At 39.0% G+C, this 23,024-nt stretch overlaps 1 protein-coding gene across 3 annotated transcripts in view; it reads right to left on the bottom strand.

The window, feature by feature from the left end:
- Positions 1–23,024, bottom strand: part of alk (ALK receptor tyrosine kinase) — a 755,603-nt gene that overhangs the window by 207,424 nt on the left and 525,155 nt on the right. The window lies entirely within an intron of this gene.

Genomic DNA, 23,024 nt, shown 5'->3' with positions numbered 1-23,024 from the left:
ACTGATCGGCATGTTGGTTTAGTTGACTGCCCATCTTCTTTTTGACACCATTCAGAAATTTTTGTATGCTTAAGATACAAGTATCTGAGTAAAAAAACAGCATCAAGTAGTACCACTAAGACTCAAAAACAAGGGGCAGGCTAGCCATCTGGAGGATCTGGAGTTTTACTGTGGGCCTTTAAATGTGTGGGCCGGTAACACTCATACCAAAAAAACAACAAATGTCACATTCTGTCTGATTCTGCATTAGCCTGGCCAGCTGGCTTCAAAAAGCGTGTGGATATGTTTTGGCGTGGTACAGCTATAAATTTACCAGACATTATGAATGCATCCCTTTATCACTTCAATTTGGAACATTTAAGGCCATGCATGGGTTTGATTCAGACACTTTAATAATCATATGTAGCTTTATTCCTGAGTAAGGGTGATGACACTGCAGCCAATCAATTTCCAGATCTTTGTGGATTCCTCTTCTAAATCTAAGAGATAACATGGGGGTCATCCATCCTTTAACCTCTGCTCCATGCTGACTCCAATGTCTCACTGTGAGTAACACTTTCAGGATTATCTTCAGAAGCCTCTGTATCACTACTCAGCCTGCCATCAAAGAGAGAGCCCCATGGCCTCCCTTGAAATAAAAAGGGATTGACTCCGTGTCACTTGACATTCAAGATAAGCCTCTTGCTCACTTTATGCAAGGTGGGAACTTCAGGAGTGACACCAACCTCACATGTTATCAGAGAACAGAGGTTAACTAACCTTCAGTTCTTTAAAAGAGTCCTTTAACTGTCTCACAGCAGGGCTATACTGAATCCTATACTGCCAGATAAACTATTTGAGTGACTGGCTGTTAAAAGAGGAGGTGGTCACACTCAGGACAGCACACCAGGGAGACCACACAGCCATACAGTTAAAAGGACCCTGGTAAAGCATGTTTTTAGTCTGTAATCGCAGCCCTGAACATGGCAACAGATAGTGTTTTTTGGGTGATGACTGAAAATATTCACACAGTCCTGAGTCCAGACAAATCATCTCAGTGGACAAGATGTTAACTGATGAACTTTGTACGTCGGTTTTTGGGGTCACGGTTGGGTATGATTTCGGCTCATCAATAAAAACAGAAATATTCCCAGGTTTGTTATTCTAGATGTCCCTCACTCATTATTTTTCATTTACAAATGCTAGTGCAGCTAATACAGTAGAAGCAGGGAAACAGGAAGTGATGCCAAACACTGTTTTAGTGACACCCAGGATTAGGTGTTGACTGGCTGGTGGGAGTGTAACAGTACTTGCTTTCGTCCAAAACCGTGGCCGTTCTGGGGTCCCGGTTCATTGTACACAGTCACACGCTGAATACGTCTTAATTCTTTCTTCAGTCAATGGCCTGAATAGAAAAAAACAGCAATCACAGATGACAGTGTTGCTTGCAAATCTAGTTGGTAGTAATGCACTGTACTTTGCTAATCCACTTTTAAACAACCAACGAAGAAGAGGAAGAAACCGGCACAACAAAAACACACAAAGAAGAAAAGTTACCCAAGGGTGATGTAGCAGAGGAGTTACAAGGCCCACCGGCTTCTTCCTCTCACCAACTTCATGCTGTTTATTAAAATGCTCTGGATGTAAAAACAGAGAGGGTCGAGGACTTTAGCGATGCTAATACATTTAAAAGGATATTCAATGATGTGCAGAGCTAGAGAACAGCAACTACAAGTGTGTATTTAAATGCCCTACTTAGACACCACTACAAACACAATGCAGATACCGATAATTGGCTAAATAGGCCTCAATAATCAGTCATGCTGATAACTGTCGACTCCCACTCTAAACTTGATAACTGATTGTGCCACACTTGGAGGCAACTGCAAGCAAGCATTTGCAATAACTGGAAATGAGTCTTTCACATCACTGTGGAGGAATTTTGGCCCACTCTTCTTTGCAGGATAATTGTCCTGCTGTATAACACAAGTCTGATCAAGCTTTAGCAATCAGTGTGCAGAAGTTAACAGTCCTAGTTGTTAATATAGTTTGGCACATGAATCAAACTGGCTTCAGCATCTGGATTACTCTCTGCAACCAGGCTGACACTGCAGACTAGTAGCATATTCAGTGGCTCCATTGGCGTGTTGAACTAGACACTTAGAATCATTCAGCGCTTAGAGAATTGTTTTCTCATGAGCCATGCTTTGTCTCTCTCAAACACGTTGTCATACCAGCTTTTAATTGTTTTAATTTTATAATTCTTGGTTTCTTATGTTGAAACATTTAAAATTATGTTTCACAAATGAAAGGATTGATGATGATTTGCTGGAGTTGAGTTACTGGAAATGGAAAACTGTTGTTATGAAAACAGAGGTTCTTGCCCAGACCCCCGTCTGGATCTGAGGATGTTTTACAGCTAAATTTTGCCAAGTTGGCCCGTTCCCTTGAATCACAGCAGTTTGCTTATGATAATGATAATCCCTCACAAATGGGCTAAAAAAAAACATTTTTGGAACACATTTATGGTACAATTAAAGAAATTATGAAGGTTTTTGAAATGTATGTAAGAAAATAGACATACAAGCATTGCACATGACAGGGAGCATCCTAAAAAAGGCAAAGAAGGATTGTTTGTTGTGTTTGTTGCTCAAAATAAAAGAAAAATCAGACAGACATCCCTCAAAAGACAAAAATAAGTCCTGTGAGGGATGTCAGCTTGACAACTTTTCAAAAGCTATATTTTTCCAGCACTTTGTGGTGAATGTCACTGCCTTGAAAGTTCACAAGTCCATAAGCTTCAATTTGAGCCAGATATGACCTTTTACCATATAAAGTTGAACTTGTTGTGGCTAAAGTTGTTGTTTTTTAACCTTGGTTAGAGACAACACAATTCAATGTCAAAACTTTTGAAGAGGGGTAATCATATTGCTTGTATCCATTGATTTTCAGGCAGATTTTTACTGCTGCTATTTGAATAGAGGGACTTGGAGAGTGAAAACCTATTTTAGACAGCTACTTCACTTAATGAGACACTGTGTTAAACACATGCATAGGTACTTGGGAAAGTAACTTTAGCTGAACTTAATACTTCACTGCTCAAATTCATGCACACATTATTTAGTGTTGCTCAGGCAGGAAGCAAGAGCACTCTTTTCACCTGTATTTAGCTAATTAGTTCTCTTATTTAGTTCATTGAAGGAAAAAGACTCAACAGTTGATTGTAAAGTGTTTCATCAGTTATATATCTTTCAATCAGTCTGTTAAGTTCTGGCTTACAGACCATGAATCTGGCAGTGATTTAAAACCAAGCCTTGTCTGTTAAGATGGAGTGGATCCTTCTTGGCCTGCCTCGCTGACATGAGCTGGACCTGGATCATCCATGTTAGCAGCACCAGCCTCTCTTAAACCTAGTGTATTATCCAGCTGAGGACTAAGTGGTAAAAGGATTACTATTCTTGGTAGTGGACAAAGGTTTCCTTCCTCTGAATTGAGAATAACTAATCACATTTTTTATCCTTTGCCTCAAATAGGGAAAATAATTACTGATGCATGATATTAGATTTTTCCAGTCTCATTTTAGCCAATACCAAGCTGTCAAATGGTTACAATTTTTAATTGTGATTAACCTCAGCATTTCTGTAGATGATCTCGATTAATCTCCCCTTTACTTAATCTTCCCTCGATTTGTTTCACTGTCCTAAACTGAGGTTAACTGACTACCTATTTGGATGCAGACCTAAAGAAAATAAGGGTAGATCCAAGATTATGACATGGAAGAGGGAAGTTGTTATAGAATGAAAAGGAAAATGAGGGAACAGTTTTAGGTAACATTTTCATATCACTTGTCCACTGAGCTGTCTGTAATTTCTTTTTTTAGTCAAATCAGACATTAAAAACAGTGGTGGACTTATTTTTCATCTCTGTGGCTGCAGAGGTGTAACCAAAGTGTTGTGAAAGGGACAAAAAATGCAGGCAATTAATCAGTTTCTTTTTAATGCCCTAATTATGGACCTTAATTAATCACGATTACTGCATTAATCATATTAATTGTACATCAGTCATAATCAAGGTGTAAAGTTCAATTAATAGTGATTTAAATTTTTGCCATAATCGCCCAGCCCTACCCAATAGCTGCATTTCCATTACCCTTAGAAATGCGCCAAATCTAAATAGTGCAATAAAAAACACAGGTAACAGAAACACCTGAATTTTGAAAAACCTCTCAAATATCCCTCATAAAATGTTTCCTCTTGTGAGGTTTGTCAGTCATTTTGATTTAGAAATATATCGTAAAAGTGCAATGGAAACACTTTTTCTGCATTCAAGGTCTCAGGATTGGACTTACGATGTCACATGACCAGTTCACTCCAAGACAACATGGTGTGGTACGTGTGTTCCTTTGAGGACTTAACATCATACTTATACCTTTATTCGTGGCTTTTGCCATACATATGGACTTTGCCTCAGATGATCAAAAGCATCTTTTGATCAAAAGTATCAAGGCAACTGCTGTAAGATGTAATCACACCATACCAACATGCAACATGTTTTGAGCGTCCAGCTTCTCATGAGATGAGATTTTACGAGAATTACTAGGCTTATGCCTGAACGCTTGTCAGTGGAAACACATTTAAAGCAACATTGTACTTTGTCAGAATTTTAGAAATCTCGTTTTTATTTTGTGAAAAAACTGTCATGGAAACGCAGCTTCTGATTTATTCATCAAGTGGTCAAAGAATGGGGACCAACTTGATCATACAGTATGCATAAACCATAGCGCCCCATGGTATATAAGACATTGAGGAGATTTTAGTAGGGGCATATAGGTTAACAGAGCAGTCATCGACTAAAACTATGACTAAAAATGTTTGTCGACAGCCTTTTTTTCAATGACAAACACTAACAAAAATAGATCTTTGATGACTAAAACTGACAAAAAAGTAAGTTTCGTTTTCATTAAGATGTCTAAAACTAAACTAAAATGTAATGTAGTTTTTCTAGGACATTCAAAATCCATGATATTTCTCTACTGGTGGTAGATCTGTCAAAAAACAATGCAGCTGTATCTCTTCTGCTTCTCAGCTGTAGAAAGCAGCAGGTTTGGCAGAGTGCAGAGAGCACACAACAATGATTTGGTACCAGATTTAGTCAAGAAAACAAAGGCTTGGACTAAAAGTAAAGACTAAAATTTGAGGACTTTTTATGGACTAAAACTAGACTAAAATGTTTTGAGTTTTCGTCGACTAAAACTAGACTAAAACTAAAAAGGGTAGAAATTACTAAAATATGACTAAAACTAAAAGAGATTTCATCTAAAGACTAAGACTAAGAATAAAAATGATAAATAACTGCCAAAATTAAAACTGTAACAGAGGTCATGGTTTAATTTGTACTTCTCAAATTTTAGGGCCATGGTTCAGCACAAGTTTACTTCAGCAGGAAAAAAGGAACAAAATACCCGGGGTACATATTTCCAGATTTCTCATATTTGGTATTTCGAACTTGAAGTAGCGACAGGTCCAGTTTTTCTCTTGTTGTTTGAAACAGTGATGCACTGACACCACATTTTTCCAAATTGACTACAAGTACTTATATCTGGGTACTACTCACTGATACCAAGTACAAATATGAGTACTTAATATGATAACTATTCCAAAATTATTTTGAAAGTTTGTTTTGTCATCATCAGATGTTCCTGACCCTTCCTCATGACAATTTATCAGTGCATAGTTTCCATTTTCTTCTACTTTATCCTCATTTATGACAAGCTACAGAGAGGACTATAAACCCAGCAGGTCTCATGGCTTCATGCTAGTCGCTGCTGCAGGTAACTTCTTCATGAGTTTTGTTGTGCCTGCTTCTTCTTTGTTTCCTGTGAGTAAACAGTTATGAGCATTATTGCCACTTGGATCTGCAAATAGCAGAGGAGTTACAGTTATTTGTTACTTAGTGATGCATTTCTCCCAACACTGTATTAAAGTCTGGCATTAGTTTGAATAATAGATGTAAACAAAAAATATAAGCACTGAGCTAAAAGCAGCAGCCCACTTGTGTTATCATCTTTAACATTTACTCTAAATATTATTCAGTGCTCCTTGCACAAACTGACACAGTTGCATATTCACACACTTGTAGCTCACAAACAACCAAGAATCAAACAATCCCCAGCGCTCAGAAAATGTGACAAATACTCCTGTCTTTTCCAGAAGCATAATGCAATTTATGGCTGAAATGTACAACACAGTGACAGCCATCCCAGCCATTTGTAGTGTAATTCATCACTCTAGCTGCTCATTCTGCCCGTCTCTTTCACCTCTGTCATCTAATTTCATTTCCTATAGTTCCCTTCATTATCTCTGCTGCAGTCTGTTATATTATTTCAGGCGCTCTATCATGCTAAGCCTCTCCTGTTGACTCTTTGAGTCTGTGTTATCCCCTTACACCACTACAGTTCTGAATAATTCAGAGGTTATGATTCTACAGTTGCAGTGCCATCTAATGAAAATGCTCTGATTGAAACATCACTGCTGTTGTGAGGCAGGAAATATCCCAAATGGGTAATGTAAGGAGAAATTGGAACAGAGGCTCACTCTAACCCACCTGCACACGAAGAACAGAAAGTACCATTCTGTTCAAATCAAGAAAAACATCAGAGATGGTGAAGGAAGACTACTTAAAGCTGATGTACTTTCTATTAACTCTGTCAGTAATAAGGTTCAAGCTGCAGATCCTCCTCGCCAGCTTTCAAATAATGACCCTTAGATCAGTCATGTTTTCTTCCCGCCAATATCAAATTGGTCTGCATATCTGATGTAATAAGGCTCCTGCTGTACCTTACATGGCACATAAAGCATGGTAGGCTCCTATAAATGACTCTTTTCAGTGATGAAAGCTTTGCTTCTTTGACGTAGACTGCTATGCTATTACAGAGATGAAAGACATCAGGGGTGGGGGGGGATCACATGGCTCCTTGCACTTTTTAATTATGACCCAAATTCAATTACTCTCCAACATCATACTTTGTAGAGCCACAGGAAATGGCTCCAATTGAGTGACAGCACTTGCGACTAAAAATGTTCACTTTGTAGCAGAACAATGACGCTTTAGACCCCAAAGACAACAAAGATATCTCAAGAAAGCAGGAAACATATACCCCAGTCCAAAATAACAAATGCATCATGTGTCGTCAGACTCAATCACATGTTTGATGTGTGGTTAGCATGGGTAAGATAAAGCCCTGTCTGCACCAAAACATGAGACACATGTGGCAACACAGGGCCTGAAATTCATTTTATAAAGCGGTGGGAATTCCCCCAAAATTCTCCTCATAGGGGGTTTTTAAACTTGGGAGGAATTTTGAGCGGTTGAGAAATTTGCAGAAATGAAGAATTATGCTTCTTTGTGACCTCCAAAAGCTACCAGCACTATCAGAGGAATACTTATGATTTCTTTATTTGCATTTGAATGTTTCTCATCACTGCCACTGTATCAGCGTCAGACGAGGGGTTTTAAAGCACACACACCTGAAAGGTGTTGGCAGGGATGCCTCTAGCCAAAGTGAGACCCTATGATCTCCAAAAATAGATATCTTGAGGGTTGATATACTGATGTGTGATTCCCAGGTAAAACTAGCTAGAGCTGAGAATAAACGTTTGGATTCGGTGGTGTGGAGCCGCATTTCTGTCATGTCTGTCTGTTATGTATCTGTTTCTTTATTTATTCCTCATGTTACATGTCTTGTATTTGCTGTTTTATTTTGAAGATCACTCACCCCTGTCTCTGTTTCAGGTTTCTGGCCCCCCCCCCCCCCCCCGTCCTGTGCTCACCTGCTCCTGATTTTGCCTTCCCACACCTGTGTCCAATCACTCCCCATTACTTCTTGTATTTTACCTCTTGTCTCACTCTGTCTCATAGCCAGTTCGTTGATGCTTATAGTCACGTACCAGCACTCTATCATGGTCTCCTATTCTCGTTAGTTCTGACCCTGTTTGTTTATCGACTTTGCCCTTTTGCTTCACGTTTTTTGGATACCTCTGCCTTGTCTGACTGCCTTCCTGTGTACCGGACCCGACTTGTTATTAAACAATGTTTTATGGAACTGTCTTTCGCCTCAAGTTTTGCATGTGGGTCCTATCTCTGGTTTTCATGACAGTTTCCTAAAGCGTTGCCCTGTTCTCCAGAGCGACGAGGAAAAGCTGAACATGCGGCACACCAAGCTGGAGAGGTAGAAGTAGACACAGATGCTGAGGCTAAGCTAGGCTAAGTTGTAAAAGAGGAAAGGGAGGTGAAGAGAAAAGCAGCTACACTGTGAGGGTGGTTGTAGTTAACTACATGTGCACCTAAAAGCACAACAGCTATAAAACAGTAGTGATTAGTCAGCATGAAAAATTTTACTTTTGTTTTATCGACACTTAGAGAAACACACCAACAGAGCACAAATGGCCAGTAATTCAATAGGCTCACTGTACGTCAGTCGTACGGTGGATTGGGATGTGAGGGAAGCAAACTGACGCAAAAACCAACACTCTAGTTTTAGATTTTAGAAAAAATCTATACATATTTATGGTTCTGTCATGGTTCCAGTTTCAAACCAGTATATCCAAGAAGTCCTCTGAGAGGTGTGAATGACAATCGGAGCGACAGGGGGTTTTCAAGTTGAGACAGATGGATGGATCTCCAATTTTAGCAGTAGGCTGCGCATTTAGGGGCAGTAACAAAAAGTAACTCAGTTATTTGTCTATTTAACACAAACGTCAGTGACTCTTTCAAATGATCTCAATCAACTCAAGGATGCTCACAGAGAAACTTGTATAGAGTGGACTGGAAGAGGCGTTTCTCTAAACACATAAAGTGGCATTAAAGGATTTAAAAGCCTTGATGCCTGAGTATCTGCCACTGTGAATAAATTTCTTTATTATTTCATTTAAATGTCAAAATGTGCTCATAAAACTTCACAAAGGGGCATTCGCCAGCTCTGTTTGGTTGAAACAGGGTCACATTGTTAACTATGATACTGATATTTGGAAGTGTAAACCCATTTAGTACTTGTTGCAAATGACACATTGCTAAAAAAACGCTCTGACTCAGACTTAATAAAAATATCTGTAGGCATCTTGAGCTCCTAAGAGAATGTAGATATGAGGACATTACATCATGGATTTCTACAACATAGTGATAATTTCTGCTATAAGAATTTTTGAGATTATTGTCTAAAATGTCCATAAAAGTTTAAGTGATTTGATTGAAATGTTGGAAAATTTGCTGTCTGGATATTTCAAAGAATTTTGCGGCGTTTTCTCATGAAAATTTATGGGACATGCTTTTATATTTTAGAGTTTCAATGGAAGTATTGGGGAAATAGGGTTTGAATTTAGTTTGGCTTTATTTTCATAGGATTTGGGGATTTTTGTTTAGATGTTTTGGGAAATTTGTTTGGATATTTTGGGGCATTCTTATGGAAATTTGGAAAATGTAATTGTAGTATTTGAAAATTTGATCTGGGATTATGGGAAGGGCTGTCTTTTAAAATTTTATTGAATTTTGTATTTCAGGGAGTTGTTTTTTTTCCGGATGTTTAGGAATTTTCTGTCATTTTCCTTGAATTTTGGGTCATGTCTTTATGAATGTTTGAGAATTTTCTTGAAAATTTCATGGGGGATTTGCTTGGAATTGTGTGAATCTGCTTTAAATTTTTCAGGAATTCATACAGATTCGGGGGGGCGGGGGGTTATTGGTATGTTTAAGCTTTATTGGTTATTATGTTTAAGCTTTATGGTCACTGGTATGTTTAAGCTTTACTTTGATAAAGTTTCACCTGAAAATTGTGGGAATATTGAGACATTTCCAGGCACTATTTTAGAAGAAACTTAAAAATATGAAAAAATAGGTTTAAGACTTTTCACAGAAATGTGAAGTCATTGCTTTGAAATTCCAGGGAATTTGTGTGGATTTTGGAAAGAAGAAATCCCAGTCCAAAGACAAGCCTGATGCTTGACCTATCAAGTCCTAGTTATCCCAAATCAGAGGGAGAAACTAAAAATGCACAGCAGGCAAAAGCTTGGGTCTCGGCAGATAAAACTGACATTTCAAGCCTTCTAAACTTTCCTTGTACAAAATGTGCACTACACAGATTATCATGGGTAATTTGCTGATGGGATTATTTATTTAGCTCTATCATTCAAAGGTATATTTTATTCATGCCCCCTTTTGTTGTCATTAGATAGATGTTGTCGTTAGTTGCGAAAGGTCTACCCTGAGCGTCGTTTCACCATGTTTAGGTAAAACGACACTCATCTGGTCATGTTTTATAAGTAGGCTATGTTTTATAAAGCTGCTGACAAAGCATGCATCAGGGATAATTTCTAGCCATTAGCAATGAATTCAGTCCCTCTTGCCTACATTGCAGCCAGCCACAAGGAGGCAACTGAGATATTTCAGCCACATATTTTAGAGCTGTCACGTTATTCATCACTGGGTTTGAGTCAAATATGTCAAATCCTGATTGGCGAAAACACACGCATGAAACAGGTCTTTTGTTTTTGATATCCAGGTAAAATACATTCTCAAAGCACCTGAACTGGTAGGTTGAAACTGTAACCAGCTTTAATCAAGATGGACTGATGGGTATGTATTTGTCATGTATCTCCTTTACTTATAGTGGCTGATGGGGGGGTTTTGTAAAACAGGTTTCCAGATTGGTTCAAGCCAATCTGGAAAAAATGCTTTAATCTCTCATAATTTTGGGGTTTCTTCAATAGCTGTAGGGATTTTTGAAAATGAAAAGACACTGTAAATACCATAACACATTTTCCACACATTTTCTGAATTTAGTCATTTCTGGGGGCCAGATGGGAAGCTGTGGTTGGCCTGATTTGGCCCCGAGGCCTCAAGTCGATTATCAGTGCGTTTATGTGAGTTAATGTTTATGTATGGTTCCTGCAATCCTGCAATGAAATTCAGGCCCTCATAACACACTAGACACAGATTAAAATATAAAAAAGGATTCAAATGTACAGAAAGATTGCTCAGCAAAATTCTAAGACTACATGGATGACAATCTGTTATTTTTCCTGGGAGGGAAATGAGAAAGGTAGTCACTTTTGAAATCTGTCTACTCTTCTTGATGCAGACAGCCTTGGCACACCAACAGACCACTAATCAGCCTGCAGAAAGATGAATGCTAAGATGCCTGCAGTCCTTAAGGGCCTGCACTGCTGAGATATTAGTGTTGTAATCAACACTGTCGCAGCTGACACTGAGGAAAAGAAACACACACGTAGACGAGACCAAAGGCAGAGAAAGACCAAGGGACACGGCGCCTCAAAACACCCAAGATCAAGTGGATCTGAAAATAAACAATTTGATAAGGATTGACTAAAAGAGAGAGGCATTTCTTACAACAAACCGTTGATGACTTGTTAAAAACAGCTCAGCCAAAATGTTTACCAGCTTGTTGAAGTACAATTATTGATTATAATATGATACAATCTTAAAAGATACCTTATATGTTCCCCTGTGATTATCAAACCTTGCTGCTAACATTTGTGCTGCCTTGTTGGGAACCACTGATGTAGCTTAGAGTGAAGAAAACGCTCTGATACTAGCCTAAATAGAAGATATAAAGCAAAGTTCACTTTGTTCTTTCGGACATTTAAATAACTGCATGTATAATTATGCTGTAATGCTAAACATAGATGCTTATGTAGGTTAAGTTTGCAAGAATAAACAAAAATCTATCAAAAGAGAGTAAATAGGATTTCTAGGTTTAATGACTTCTGTGTATAAAAACATTCATGTGTGGGTATTTCATTAAAATTAAAGGGCATTTTTTTGAAGAATAATTTTTCATACATGTGCATGTTTTTCACTCCAGGGCTGTAATTATTCAGCTCTTTTCAGTTCACTTGCTATGTGTGGATTAAAAAGGAATATGTAAGTGGTGTGTACTAGAAGACCGAAGGCCTGGGTCTGAGTTTAAGGAATGTTTTCCACGTTTAGACAGGAAGCACAAGGGAATAAGTGTTTGGCTTGGAAAGCAAAAATCAATGTGAATGCGATATGATGCTTTAGATAGGAATTAGCTAACTCAACATTGGTTGGAACTTAAAGGAAAAGTGCATCTTCTAAGTGTTGCTTTACTGTTTCATAGAGGCTGAGAGAACTTTTTGATATCATCTACAGCAAGTACAAAGAGATTTTAGTCTTAAAAGTAAATAGTCTATCAAGAGCAAAGCCTAATGTGCTTCTGGGAGGTTGTGACCTTACTTTGAACTAAATGCTTGTGCAAGTTCTTTCAAAAATAAAATATTCAACATTATATATTTTCAACAATATTATGTTTAAAGTGCATGTATTACACGAGTTTGTCAAGAATTTTTATATTTACAGTTATTTCAGGTTTTGCGCAATTCAACATTTAGGCTCTGATTACAATAAGGATGTACCAATGCAGCAGTTTAATATTGTACCAGCTGATATCAGCCCTGTTGAATAGTGCAGCAAAAACTAAATCACAAGCTAATGTTTATCTTTTTTTTTTCCTATAAATTTAATGCACGCATCTGGTATACCAAACAGCTGAATCATCCATCCATCCTCTTTCTACACTGCTTATCCCGTTGGGGGTCGTGGGGGGCTGGAGCCTAACCCAGCTGTCATTGGGCGAGAGGCGGGGTACACCCTGGACTGGTCGCTAGTCATCACAGGGCTGACATACAGAGACAGACAACCAGGCACGCTCACTCTTAAACCTAGTCAATAATTAACCTGATGAGCATGTCTTTGGTGGTGGGAGGAAGCCAGAGTACTCGCTGAGAACCCACGTGTGCACGGAGAGAACATGCAAACTCCACACAGAAAGGCCCTGACCCGGAAGCGAACCAGGGACCTTCTTGCTGTGAGGCAACAGTGCTAACCCCTGTGTAGCTGCGCAGCCTACAGCTGAATCAAAGACAGTCTTTTACATAGCAGACTGTTAGGCAGACTCTGAGAATTGTTAGTACAGTGGTGTGACACCAAAAGAGTAGATAAAATCAAATAAATTGTTTTAAACATTTTAACAAATGGTGAGGATCTATAGTCTAATTGTGGCTAAGTTTTTTTTTTTTTTATGAAGCATGAGTTTATGCAGCTGTTAAAGTAATAACATGTAACTTTTCGACCTTAAAGTAGTAGTTTCAAAGTTGATTCTCTGATATAATTTTCAATGGTAAGAACAGCATTCACCTGACAGATCTAGATAAACATCTCATTTTCAGATATTCAAAATAATTTTGGACTTGTCAGTGGCTTTTAAATACATACAAGAATTTATTTTTTACAAGAAGGAAGTTAAAAAAAGTTAAGTTAGTGTTTGAGAATTTTGTATGTTGTGCTTTGACAGAGTTGCAGACACCTTGTTTTTATCTGTCAAATTTGTTAAAAAGAAAACTAAAATTCTAGAGAGAATGCTCTTTAACTGTTCAACCTTGTCATGGATTTTTAAAACTGATTTTTACGGTCTTGATCTGGTCTCGGTCTTGATCTTTACTTGGACTCAACCCCCAAAAGTCTTGGTCTTGTTTGGGTCTCTGCGCACTCTGGTCTCGGATAGTGTGGCACAATTTGGTAATGTGCGATTGTGATTATACTGGACAGCACTGCGATTATGATTATGAAGTAATACATTAATGGTATCATTACCTGGTTTTCAAGTAAAAATGTTAGTGTGAGGCCTGCAGGTCCCAGATTAAAACATACAGTTAAGTAGCATATAAAAATACAACATCTGATGTTTAAGCCCTGGACAGGCTCCAGTAAGTCCAAAACTCTGCTGCTAGAGTTCTCACCCACACTAGACCCTGGAAACACATCACTCCGACCCTCATCCACCTTCACTGGCTCCCTATCAAGTCTGGTATCAACTACGAAATCCTCCTCCTCACATACAGATCTCTCTCTGCCCTGGCTCCTCAGTACCTTTCTGATCTCCTCCATCCATACACACAATCCCGCAACCTTCCGTCTCAGACACTGGCCTACTTTCCATACCCAAAAGCAAACTCCGAACCTATGGAGACAGCGCTTTCAGTGCCCCACCCCCTGGAACACTCTTCCTGCAGACATCTGTAGTGCTCAATCGCTGGACCTTTTCAAAAAACGTCTCAAGCACCACCTGTCCACCACAGCATACAATCCTCACTAAACCAGCCCTTACACTCTTCCTTCCCCTCACATAGTTTGTCCATGTCTATGTGTTCTTGTAAAGCGTACTTGGGTTTCTTGAAAGGCGCAATATAAATTCAAGATATTATTATTAAACACTACGGCTTGAAAAATAACTATGTATTGTGTCTAAAAGTTGTTTTTTTCTTTAATGTAGGTTCTTCTACAAACTGCAATAGTGGCCCTACTGTAAACTTAAAGGCCTTTTTGTAAATTTTTCAATTTACTTAACCCTTTGGATGCCACAGTTTTTCAAGAAAATTTTCAATTGTGATAAAGATTTCAAAAGGCTGTAGCTTGAAAGTGGTCAGAGATAAAAGCATACTGTAAATGAGAAAAATCTTCAGTATGACCCAAAGTTTGTGGTGAGAGTAAACTCACTCATCTAATTTGCATATTCTGACGTCACCAGGCGGCCTCCACCGCCACTGCTTCTACCACGTCTGCCCCTACCTCTGCGGTGTTTTTTAAATTCCCGTTACCTCTGTCAATATTCGTATTTTGACCACCCCTGCAACCCCTACCATGTCCCCACTCCGGCCACTATGAGGAAAAGCATCAACTTCGGTATGTGCTGCTTTGTGGACTCTCATGACGCAAAGACTCACCTTGGCTGCTCACAGATGCGTGGCAGTTTTGGTCTCACCGAACAACTGAACGTTCTGTATTGACCACCCCTGAAACCCCCCACCACATTCCCTCATTTGCATTCGCCAATTACTCTCACCCCGGCCCCAGTGAGGAAAAACATCGGCTTTGGTATGTGCTGCTTGTGGACTTGGCGCACGGAGTCACTGTCGCTTTGACACTCCGCTATTACCAGATGACTGAACGTCATCGTCATAGGGGTGAATATTCCTTTATTCCTCCCAGCATTGTGAGTATTTTCACTACAATTTGCTCTCTTTCTCTCTTTCACGGTCCAACTACAACCACTTCTACCACTTCCTTGTCTCCTCGACCGGTGGTGCATCTTCAAACTCTCGCTCTCCAAAACTTTGAACAGAAACACGCCCACAAATGCTGCTGGGATTGAAGTTACTCGTGTCCACCATCTCCTGGTGTAAAGCAGTGACAACATTAGGCAACATATTTGCAGCTACAGCCTGTTTAATTCAGCAATGTTGCTTGTCGCAATTTTGCAACTTTGGCGCTTAAAGGGTTAATACAGAAAATAATGGCAACAATTTTGTAATTGCACAGCCTGCCTATTCAATTGCAATTGTAGCTGCAATTATATTGTCCATGCAGCACTGGTTTACATCCCTGCAGACATTATTTGGAACAGTTTCATCCAACCCAACAATAAATAAATAAATAACAATTTCATCCATCACCGAAGTTGTGTCTTTCATGTTGATCTATAAGTTTTGAACTTTACAAAGCTATCTCAATTACTGTGCAACAAATGACCCTTTTCAGGGTATCCAAGAGAGTATGTAAGTATGGATCATGACACCAGTTGAACTGTAAACCTGCAGACAGTTGGCAAACAAAGACCCATGGACACTTAAGTCATATTTGTACCAAACTCAGCAACATTACAGAACCTCACAAGCAAACATGGCTCTGGGGCCTCTAGCATCATCTTTATTGGTTTGCCACCCTCTGGTTGTGGGTGCTAAAGTGCACCAAACTGAATTCCTACATAATTTTGCTTCAAAATGTCTCCTAGTCCTTTAAACCAGTAATTCTCAGCTGGTGGGTCAGGACCCAAAAGTGGTCAGTTTAAATGTTTGATCAAAATTTCAACTAATTTATCACCTCTTCTTGCAATAAATAGCTACTTTTCCAACGATAATCAAGTAATTTCACAAGTTCTCTGGCAAAGACTGGAAAAAACGGACACATAATGATGGGGAAAGACAGTATAAAATTTGTTAGTTGTGTCTGTTTTCTTTTTTATATCAGGTGTTTTGGTCCAATCATGCTCCAAACGGAAACATATTCAATTAACTAAACATGCGTTGTTGTTTTGGAAACTCGGGTCGGTTGTCCTAAGACAGACTGGTGGGTCCTGAGTCTAGACTAACTGAGAACCATTGCTTTAAACTACATCACAGATCATCTTTACCAACAGCAAATCATTTATTTTTGTTTGGCTGGAAAAACTGTACCATGTATTGAATTTTGAGGCAAATTATCAGCATTTAAATCATATCAAGAAATTCTAGATAATACAATGCCTCCAAGAACCAACTTTCCAAGAACTGTATCTATAAAAGTCAAAACCATAGTAATTTCCTGAGCGCTGGAGCCATAGCGGCAGCCTGATTCAGCCAATTTGATTTTATTCATGAATAATCGCATCAGGCAGAATCATGAACTGCAACATTTTATTTCATTCTCTTTCACCCCTGTTAATGCAGTCACAGGACTGAACTGTATGTCCTTTCTTGTATTTCATGAAAAACACAATAAAGAGAGATTAACTGAATGGTACTAGTGTGTAATAGGTGTGGCATAGCACCTCAGACTTGGTGCACCAGTCAAACTCACCGAACTAGAGCTAGTGAGCTAACATATTGTGACTGACCACTCAAGCTTACTATGACAGAGTTTCTAATTAACTCAGACAGCACAGTGAAATGTTTATCTTGTTTGAAATACTTCAATCTTTGTAAAGTTAACATGCACATTAACATTTCATTTGCATGCAGCCCATCCAAAACTGGCTAAGCATAGTAATGGACTTGGTTTTATTCTTTTGTCATGGGTTATTCTTCTGCCATCCGACTGTTTTGTTGAACCAATAAGGCCCAATATTTTGGTTGATTAAATCTCAGCAGCCAATTTAAAGGCAGCGGGACCATTATGTTTGTTCCAATTACAGCTTCAATTTGAGGGATGTGCTGCACACTACGAAAACAGCGCCCAATTACACTTACCTCATGTGGGTAGCATGATTAAATTGTGTGCAACAAAGGGCTGCTGCTTGATGACGCTTAGAACTACTGCACGAGTCATCTCCCATCCCACTTTCCAACAAAATATCCAACTGCAGAGTCTGAAGTGTCAGAAATAAACATGATGTGGAAGACATGTCAGCTTACATGGAACTAACTTTTTGATTTTATAGACACTTTATGTGGTGTGCAGGCACTGACCTTGTTGCTTCCTGCAGCATAAAATAAAGCTCAGCTCGGTGGTCACAGAGTCACTCCTTCAAAGTGACATTAACCAACTCTGTCACAGGAGGACCAAGGATCAGAGCCAGTGGTTGGAAAGTGGATTGAGTTTGAATCAGTCAAAGCTATATGAGATTATTTACCACAGAAACTACAATTCTTGTTGGAAATGTATCAACATGCTCCAAAGGCTTTATATTTTTAAGTGGGTAATTCAAAACATGCAGGCAATCCATTGTCAATCACAAATTTTAGTCCCCAGTGGATTCCTTTGATTAAACTGATAAAACATTGAGGAGTCATTTAGTGTTGATATGAAACTGAAAATGCCACTTTTAGGATATTGTGGGAGAAATACATGTGTTTCCATGAAACATGAGGGATCTGAAGGATCAAAGATATCTGCAGAGAAATTACTTTTTTAAGGGTTACGTACAGAGTTTCTATTGTTTTCAAAAGGGCTATTACCATTTCAATCTTAGAGTCATTATTTACAATGCTAATCATCATTGAAGACTTCTTTTTTGACAGGCAACAACTCAGATGTGCCATGAGAGAGACAAAACTCCACATCTCAGCAAAAATTAGATGTGTGTTAAATGTAGGAAAATGAAACTGAGATCTTTGTAGTGACTGGGTGTGGCTTCTGCACTTTCAGCCAACTTGCCACACCATCCTGGAGATGTTAATTTTTCATGATTTTGAAACTTAATTTTATACATTTAGAGATTTTTTTCATGACTGAAATTTGGCTTGCTGGTTCATATCACAGCTGCCAGTCATACAACAAACCTAAAGCACAGATTTTTTTTTTTTTTACCATTTTCCAGGGATGTTAATGAAAATCTTCTGGTAATGAAAAGCTGCAGCATCTTTAAAGAGGACACATTTTACCCTTTTAAGAAAAGTTTATATTGCTCTCAGAGGTCCCCAAAACATGCCTGTGAGGTTTGTTGCTGAAAAAAAAAACACTCCAGTATTGGATTTCTGCATGTCTAAAAACCCCTCTGTTTCAGCCCTGCTCAGAACAAGCCATTTCTGTGTCTGTAGCTTTCAATGTAAATGAGCTCTCTGACCACACCCCTCTAAGGAAATGGGCGTGGCTCTCCTGATGTTACAAACTCTTTTATCCAGAGTTTAGGACTGACTGGGATCTGAACCATCAACCTCTCCTCTCAAACCATAGTCAGCAGGGTAACCCACTGAGCTGTCCAGCATCTCAGGTGGCAGCTTAGAGGAAGATCAACAGAGGAAGGTGGAACTTTCCTCCAAGTGGGGAGGGCCAACCAAACCTGGGGGCAGGTGCTTACCCCCCATGTGAGGTCACTAGGGTTAAAATCTGAGAACGGCTTGTTTCAGCACACATTTTCTGAAAGGTGGAGAAAGAGAGGGTGGAAGGGAATGGATATTTCTGGTACTTGAGGGGACTGTGGACAGGCCAGGGGCACATATTTCTGTTAGAAAAGCCTGAAAAAGTGATTTTTGCATTATATGTCCCCTTCAATTATCTCATTTTTTTCCAGATTACTTTGTATATTTTCTAATCTTCTGAATCAAAACATGCAGAAATATGTTGACAGAGCTGATATAACAGGAGGCATCGTCCACCGCTGGCAGCAGATCTGTTGAATTTTAACATGTAGAAAACATGCACACCCTCTCAGACTGGTTATTACTGAGAGAAGCTGCATGCAATTTCTTTCATTTGGTCTTACATTTTTTCTCAAAACTTCCCACATATAGACTCCACTGGGAATCCTTCTTCAGCATTGTAGATGTAGAATAAATAAATGCATAGAAAATGATAATGAAAAAGGATATATACCAGCTTTTTCTCAGAGGACTCGGCTCACTACAAGTATTTTCTTGCGTGCATTTCTTTAATTCTTTGAAGGCTTTTTTCGGCAGTTCTGAAAAGGACTGCAAAATGCAGCTGGTAATGGCATTAGAGTGAAATGGAAAGTATGTTATAAACAGACTGGGGATTGGGTTTTATTTCATTACCCTACTGTAGAAAGTTCTGTGTGGTAAAACAAATTTAATTACTGGCTTCAGTGGGATGTTCAGTCCCAAAGACATGTTTTGGGATGTAATGAGGGGAGTTCCACCACAATGTTTTTCAGCCTCATTTCTATCAAAAAGGTCAGCAGGGAAAAGCCTTTAATTTTCAACAGTGATGAGTAAAGGAGTTCAGAAACGACTAGTTTTTAAACCTACAGTATGAGATTTTATTAGGGTATAAAACTGCTTCCCTTGAACTCTGCTGCCTCTATATCACACACAGAAACACACCATGAGAAGTTACACTTTTACCTTACGGTGAAACTAAAAGAACATGTCACTTATTTGCACGGGTAGGATTCAGTTTCAAACCAATAAATCTGCAACAGACAAACAAAGGCAACCCAAGGAAGAAAGGTTTTTAGGAGAATACCCTGCATTCATGCACAGAGCAGAATCAGCATAGATACAAATTAGATATAAAGACAATCCTATAATTGTCATCTTGCTCCCAGACAGGCATGTAATATATCTGTTTTACTTATGAAACTTTGTCGCACACAGCTGTAAAACTAGTGGTTTCATGTAAAATGTGTGCTGGCCTTATCAACAAAGCTATTTCTAGCTGTTGTATTATCATGAGAGAGAACATAATTCTAGGGGCCCCTTTCAGGGCAGGAAATTTTTCAAGGACCCCCACACAACCGTCAAGCTGATTAAACATATGTTAACTGCCTTTTGTACTCCTACATGATGTATTTCAAACTCTTCAACCTAAATACAAGCTCCTGTCCATGAATGTGTTCTTACTTTTTGTGATCCTTTGACTAGTTTTCTGGAAGATGTATTCCTTACCATTTCGGTGGGAAAAAAAATCAGTTTTGACCGTAAACTCTGCGTGCTTTGTTATCAGATGGCGCTTTAGCTTGGCGGGCTTCATGGCTTCACATGAAGACACACAACACATTATGGTCTGTTGCTGTTCTCAATTAAACCAAAGTCAAGATAGCTGTCATCATATTTTCTCAGTGTAGCTGGTTTGGGCCTTGCATCACTTGCAGTGGACTCGCCCTAAATATTTATCCAGTGTTGCCAGCTGGATTGCTGGACTTGCTGACGAGTGAAAGATTTACGTGATATGTCACAATCCTGAGTTTTTATTGGCCCAAAGGGGACTTATGTGGGAGTCACTGGTTTAGTATGGTTATTTTATAGCACTTCAGTCTCTATAAGTATTTATTTGATTTTGAATGGCATAACATTACCTTAATAATTTCTTTGAAAGTATTTTGTGGACACCCAAGCTGTGTCTCACAGACCCTCAGGGGTCCCCGGACCCCAGTTTGAGAACTACTGTTCCAGTAACCTTGCAAAGCAGATGGATACACCTGTTTCTTTGTTTCTCACCGGCAAATCCATCTTGCAAAGCTCCCATCTAAACCATTTGGGCCAGTTAGAAAGTTACAGGAACAATCAGCGACCAGGGGTAGAACTTTCAGGTGCAGCTGGGTCGCAACGTAAGCAAGCAGCAACAAGAGACTGATGCAATTATGGTGAAAGAGCGTAGATGCTGTTAAAGCGCCTGTTTTATCAGAACTTGATGACATTTCTTCATTAAAAGAAGAACAAAGAACAGCAGTGGGTTGTTTTCTTTTCAAAAAGGACAAAAGTTGGGTACTGACATGTCTACAGTCGCCATGGTTTGTTTTTCCTCGGTGGCTGCACATGCGCATCTCGGTCGCGGCTACGTCACATGTTTTGTTGCTCTGACTGGCCAGTAAAGATGTGACAGACAGAACGTTCATTCAATCACACTCCGAGCTTTTTTCAACGCCTCTGCCCTTTCTTAAATGCTTAGTATTGAAGGCTTTCCAGATGGATGTGTGAAACACATCCATCTGTTGTGTCAGGTTACTGTTCCAGGGAATTTGTTACAATTTTTGCTTCATCCAAAAATATCAAGAACAAAAACCTGTCAGCTGTAGACTACAAAAGATCTGCTACTGTTTTATTCAAGCTTTCCAACATTTACACAGAAACTTCCTAGTCTATTGGTGGTCTATTTTGCAGTACATTTAGGATACTGATGTCTTCTATCTGTTTTAGTCACATAAATTTTTTGGACATTTTTTTCCATAACGCCATTTCATTGTCATCACTACTCTGCTAAATAAGAGCACATTTTGCTTATCTCTGTGCTGAATCCCAGTCTCTTATCATCACTTCCTGTTTTAAGGTTAATGTAGGTGAATGAGCTCCGTGTTTCCACTGCCACCTTGGCTTAAAATGACCATTGCTAGTTCATAAATACCCCAAAAGCCATGAGTGATATCTAAAGAGGAAGTTGAACGGAGGAGTAAGACAAGAGTCAAATGTTTGAATGAAGGGAGCTGAGAAAGAGCAGCAGCATTATCACATCTGCGTGTTTGGCTCAAACAGTCCTGTAAATAGAGATCATGAACAACACCTCTGCTCTATTCCATCAAATCACCCCATGTGTGTCTGCGTCCTTTTTTCCACTCTGCAGATTGAAACCTTCGTCTTTCAAATGCAATGAAACTGGGCCAGGGTGACTGACGTGAAGCACAGTAAAAAAGAAAACCTTGCTGTGAATAGGTAGTGAAAAAAACACTGCAATGAATACTTTATGTAACTTGGGGAAAGATGAAACGGTGCCAAAAAGGGTCTATTTTGTCGTAGCCTTTCTAATGACAACGGCGAGACACATTTCCATCATTAATTTGCAGTTAGCATGCAATACCAGAGAGAATCTAAGTTTATACCTAGAGAACATTAGAGAGGCACAAAATGTAAGCCCTGCTGCCTTTCTCATCATTAAAGTTTGTGCATACATGCACATTTATTTGTAATGTGCCTAGAATTTAATGATGAGAAATCCGAAAACTATTCAGTGGTTACAAGGTTCAAAAATGTTTTTTTCCTCAAAAACAAAAAGACTATTCATCTTCGTTTTCTTTTTTATACACCACCCACGTATGAGAATGACTTCAACAGTTACAGGAGACAGTTTTGGTATAATAACTGTTCATGCTTGAAAGGAAGAATTCGGCTGGAGTTGCTGAATGTTTCCTTTATCAAACAAGCAAGAGAGGTTTTAGTCTAACCTTTGTGGAAAATTGATCCAGCAGAGATGCAATTAAGATTTTTAGGAGCTGAATATGTGGTTATTGTGCACTTCTTCAAAGTTTTTCACCCTGTTTGATTTTTCAATCTGCTTCTGTTGCAAAAAAATTAAATACGAGTCACAAGTTTGGGATGCATAGCTGTGTTTAGACCACTTTAAATACATTAGTAGAGCAGAAACCAGAAAGTCAGTTTCTTGAAGTCATTCAAGTAGTTTGAGGCTTTAGACGTTTTTGACAAGTCTGAGGCAATAATGAGGGTGGCTAAGGCATCAGAGCAGCTTGACTAAGAGGAGAGAGATATTAAGGAAGCCTATGTTTAAAAGACATGACACCAGGGAGGGAGAGATTTCTGCAAAATAGAGGAGAATCCAGTGATGTTGGCGCTTGACCGAAAATAGAAAAGCTGAAGCTTGGAATCTGAAACAACAATTATAGGATGCATTTGTGAAAGTGAGCTGATGACACACTTGACCCCTTACAGTCTACCAATTTAGCTAAAAAAGGGTGGAGAGTATAACCATCATCCACAAGCGGCTTGACAAGCCCCTGGAGAAACTGAAATCTC

This window comes from Cheilinus undulatus, linkage group 18, assembly GCF_018320785.1.
Source record: "Cheilinus undulatus linkage group 18, ASM1832078v1, whole genome shotgun sequence".
Classification (NCBI taxonomy): Eukaryota; Metazoa; Chordata; class Actinopteri; order Labriformes; family Labridae; genus Cheilinus; species Cheilinus undulatus.
Note: the sequence above shows the minus strand (reverse complement) of the source record. Positions and strands in the feature narration are given on the sequence as shown.